Genomic DNA, 5,000 nt, shown 5'->3' with positions numbered 1-5,000 from the left:
CTGGGGTCTCTCTGAGTGCTGAAGATGTTCTTACTCCTGGGGTAAGAATACTGCCCCCTAAGGCCTGACAGCAGGAGAAGGGAAGGTTGTGTTGAAGCTGATGACTAGCCTCCGCTTGGCGGTTGAGTTCTTAAGCTGGATTGAGAGGTTCAAAAAGAGGCGTTGCTGATTTTCTTTTGTGGGCGATCGACGAGCAGGAACGCATAGGAACTGGCCATTTTGTTACTGCGGCAACAGGCTGTTGAATGCACAATTATTAAAAAGGAGCTCAGGTGGTAAGAGCAGTCGTCTCATTGGCTCAGGCGGTAAGAGCAGTCGTCTCATTGGCTCAGGCAGTAAGAGCAGTCATCTGGCAGTCATAGGGTTGCCGGTTCGATCCCGTCCCTGAGCAAGACACCTAACCCCCAAATGCTCCTCATGAGCTGGTTGGTGCCTTGCATGGCAGCCAATCGCTGTGTGTGAGTGTGTGTATAAATGGGTGAATGAGAAGCGTCAATTGTACAGCGCTTTGGATTAAAGGCGCTATATAAATGCCAAACAATTACCATTTACCTTTACGGTAGGGGCGGTGCCGGCCGCCAAAGTGAGCAGCCGCCCCCTGGAAGCGTGATGATGCTCCGCAGTCACCACGGAAACAGCAGGGGGACTCCCTGTGACCCTTCTCATGCCCCCGGTGCATGATGGGAAGCCGAACCGACACTCTGTTTGAGGTCAGGGGTCACGGTGTGTGCGGATAGTGTTCTCTCTCCCTCTCCCTCTCCCTCTATCCCTCTCCCTCTCTCCCTCATTCTCTCTCTCTCCCTCTCTCCCCGTTAACGTTCCCGTCTCAGAGAGACAAAGGCCTCCGTCACTCTATCCTCCGGCCGGCTAATCCCGTTTGCGGCGCGGGGATTCTCTTACCTCGTGTAAATACACCACGGACCTCCACTAATAAACACGGCATTCCTCTCCGTCTTTCAAGCGCCGGGATCGCCGTTAAGAAGGAAAAACAGCCTCGGAATTCCGCCGTGAGCCGAACGCAAACGGGGGCGGCGTTCCCGCACGGCGTTCCGGGACGGCGTTCCGGCCGCGTCGCTGCCCCGGTCCCGGCCGATAACAGACGGATTACGGGCCGCGCAAGCCCCCGCTTACAGGACACCGTGTTCCGATGAGGCACGGAACCGGTCTTTAGCTTGGCAAGTCTGAGCGTGGTCTAATGCTGCTCTTTGACAGAATTTTTTATTTTATTTGTGTTTAAAAGGGTTCATTCGAGCCAAAACAAGCTACATTCTAAATATTGGTGTTCGTGCCGATGAGAGACGTATAGAGCTGATTGCTGCTGGATGGAGGTGGGAGGTTGATGCCTCTGAGACCAGAGTGGTCTGAAGGAGCCTGGGACGGTCGCTCTGTTTTTGCGATGGGGATTAATCCAGGGTAGGGGCTGACACGGTTTGTCTGCTCACATTTGCTCTGATCCCTTTAACCCACTGGAGAGTAGGTCTCTTGGAATGTTTTTGAAAATTCTCAGCCAGTGCTCTAGAACCGGACAGTGATTGTGACAGTGATTGTGACATCAGCGTGGGAATGTAGAATGTTCAGGGAACGATGTTCTGATCCCGTGTTTGCGTCTTTGTGACCTCACGCCCGACAGGGTTAATGAAGCCACAGTCGGTCGGAACACAAGGACTCGGTGGTGTCATGGTGGTGTTCTGGCCCTGCGGGAGGGTGTGTGTTACAGCCCTGCTGTCTCCACCAATCCCAGCGTCCCTTTGAAGGGGACGCCGGTCCAATCGGAGCGCGGTTGCCCCGGCGGGGGGCTAGCGCCAGCGGGGATCGCGGTGCTGGGGTGCGGCGGGGGCACTGACAGGGACCCGGTGATGGATTTGGCGGAGGACATGCGATCGGAGGCGGAGGGACGGGGTGGGGTTCGTGTGTGTCCGTGGCGGGGCTGTGTGGCCTCTCCAGCTGCTGGTCCTCAGGGTCACAGCTCCAGGGGTCCGTGCCGTAGTGTCTCACGGTGGAGACCCCTCCCTGTTTAAGAGGCTCCTCTGGGGGGGGTCACGCATTTGAGACGGGTTAACACCTGTCTGAGCAGAGAAAAAACACACCGGGCTTTTACAGCATCGTAGCTAAAGACAGAAGAGCCAATGGCAGCCTCTTAGCCTCTTTTAAGAAAGAAGACCCCACAGTGAACGCAGTTGTGATTTTGACTTCTGCTACGCTGAACTTGGAACAATCACAGCTGCTGCTTGGTAACAGGACTCTGACGTTGCCAGGGAAACGGGTCGCGCTGCGTACAGACACAGAAGGCTTCCAGTTGTCACTGTGATGTCACTGTGATGTCACAGTGCTGCTGCGTGTCAGTGGGGCCCTGTGGGAGCCCCTCCCCTCATTGTGTCCCGCTGTCACGCCGAGCGGGAGTGCTGTTCCGAGTGTCACCCTCCCATCCCTGTCCCCATCCCAGTCCCCATCCCAGTCCCCATCCCAGTCCCCATCCCTGTCCCAGTCCCCATCCCTGTCCCAGTCCCCATCCCTGTCCCAGTCCCCATCCCAGTCCCCATCCCAGTCCCCTGTCCTGTCCTGTCCTGTCCTGTCCTGTCCTGTCCTGTCCTGTTCTGTGCTGTTCTGTGCTGTCGGGCAGCGCCCTCGATGGGACCTTTTCTGACACAGGGCCCATTCAGCCAAACACGTCCGCTTCTTCCACACTCCTGTGTTTGTGTCATCTGGTTGTCACGGAAACCAGGAATCCGAGAGAGAATGAGGCGTGTTGTTTTGCTAGCAGGGATATTCATATACTCCCAACTCCAAAGACTGAACTCTTTCACTCTCTCTCTCCTCCACCTCATCCCTCTCTCTTTCCCCTCTGACCCCCCCTCTCCCCCCTCCTCCTCCTTCCGCCCAAAGCTGAGGATCACCCCAGCAGGCTTGGGGACAGAGCACTGCACTCTGACCTCTGACCCTTGACTCCTGTAGGTTTAGTGTGGCTCCAGCAGCTGAAGGCAGTGTCAGTGTGGCTGCCCCCCTGGCCCTGTGCCTCTGTTTGTGTTTAGTCTGGGGGGCCTGCTGACACCCCCAGCAACCATTCTCTTTACTGAAGCGGTGTCAGTGGAAGGCCATGTGTGTACCACCACACACACACACCGATACCTCAGCACCCACACACACACACACACACACACACACATCGATACCTCAGCACCCACACACACACACACACACACACACCGATACCTCAGCACCCACACACACACACACACACACACACACACACACCCACACACACCGATACCTCAGCACCCACACACACACATCGATACCTCAGCACCCACACACACACACACACATCGTTCCCCCTCACCCACACACACACACACACACACACATCGATACCTCAGCACCCACACACACACACACACACACACACATCGATACCTCAGCACCCACACACACACACACACACACATCGATACCTCAGCACCCACACACACACACACACACACACACACCGATACCTCAGCACCCACACACACACACACACACACACACACACACCGATACCTCAGCACCCACACACACACACACACACACACACACACACATCGATACCTCAGCACCCACACACACACACACACACACACACACCGATACCTCAGCACCAACACACACACACACCGATACCTCAGCACCCACACACACACACACACACCGATACCTCAGCACCCACACACACACACACACTAATACCTCAGCACCCACACACACACACACACACACACACATACCGATACCTCAGCACCCACACACACACCCCGATACCTAAGCACCAACAGACACACACACACACACACTGATACCTCAGCACCTGCACTCCGATACCACTGGTGAGAGCGCTGTGCCATCGCTGTGGTTACCCCGAGCCACCACCCAGAATGCTGTAAAAGTTTCCAGGTGTGACATGCAGATTTCAGGTGTGGGTGGGGTATTTCTGAATCAAAGGACAAAGCGTCATGTTATGGAATGGGGTGGGGGCATTAGCTGGTTGCACTTGTTCCTGACGCTGGTTTTGTTTCTGAACGTGTGTTGTGGCTGTTGCACCATTGGGGAGGAGAGGGGGAGAGGAGAGGGGAGGGGAGGGGGGCAGGAGGTGAGGTCATGAGGTAAAACTCCCCCTCTCTCCTGGAGCACCTCACACTCACCTTGGCGCCCCAGGGCAGGAGCGCAGTGACAGGTGGGATTAAGCAACCGCAGGTCTGGAATAACCAGAGTTCCAGAACGGAGCTGTAATCTTCCGATGGGCCCACGCGTTTCCACGGCAACTGCCCATGACAGCTCCGCTGTGTCCGGTCTTATCTGCCCGGTTCCGGTGTCGAACCCCGTGTCCACACCGCAAGCTCACACCTGCCCGGCAGCAGAACCTCCTGCTGCGACACGGGTTTGGACCGCGCAGCTTGGAACATAGAATTTTTTAATTTCTTGCCAAAAAAGGTCAGTTAGGATGTTCAAATAAAGAATGACAAGCAGGCTTTTTCATGTCAGCGGTGAGTGAGGTTAATGTGTCCGAAGTGGAATTAATCAGTTTTTGGGCGCGCATGAATGCAAACGGGCGTTTCAAAACCCGACAAAAGCGGTGTTGTTCAGCCTTTCCGAAACACAAAACGCATGGGTGTGAGTGTACGTGTGCATGTGCGCGTGTGCTTGTGTGTGTGTGTGTGTGCGTGTGTGCGCGTGTGTGTGTGTGTGTGTGTGTGTGTGTGCGTGTGTGTGTGTGTGTGCGCGGTTACATTAAAAGTCTGATTCGGAGTGGCTGTTGTATTGAGGTCATGCAATCCCCTGTCATGCCGTCTGACTCTAGACTTCATTATTCATCCTGAGTCATGTGGCACAGATCCGCAGACCGGATCGGGCCTAAAATATCCCACAATGCACAGGGACGGGTGCAAACCCCCCCTGCTTTATGTCCTAGTGTCTGCCTCATACGCCCCTGTATCGGCCCGACGCCATTCTAACCTGCCTGTTACCAC

At 55.4% G+C, this 5,000-nt stretch overlaps 1 protein-coding gene across 1 annotated transcript in view; it reads left to right on the top strand.

Annotated features, from left to right (window-relative positions):
- The window catches only part of gmds (GDP-mannose 4,6-dehydratase), a 283,922-nt gene that overhangs the window by 119,031 nt on the left and 159,891 nt on the right, over positions 1–5,000 (top strand).

Source organism: Conger conger, chromosome 4, assembly GCF_963514075.1.
Source record: "Conger conger chromosome 4, fConCon1.1, whole genome shotgun sequence".
NCBI lineage: Eukaryota > Metazoa > Chordata > Actinopteri > Anguilliformes > Congridae > Conger > Conger conger.
The sequence above is the reverse complement of the archived record's forward strand: the minus strand, read 5'-3'. Positions and strand labels throughout refer to the sequence as shown.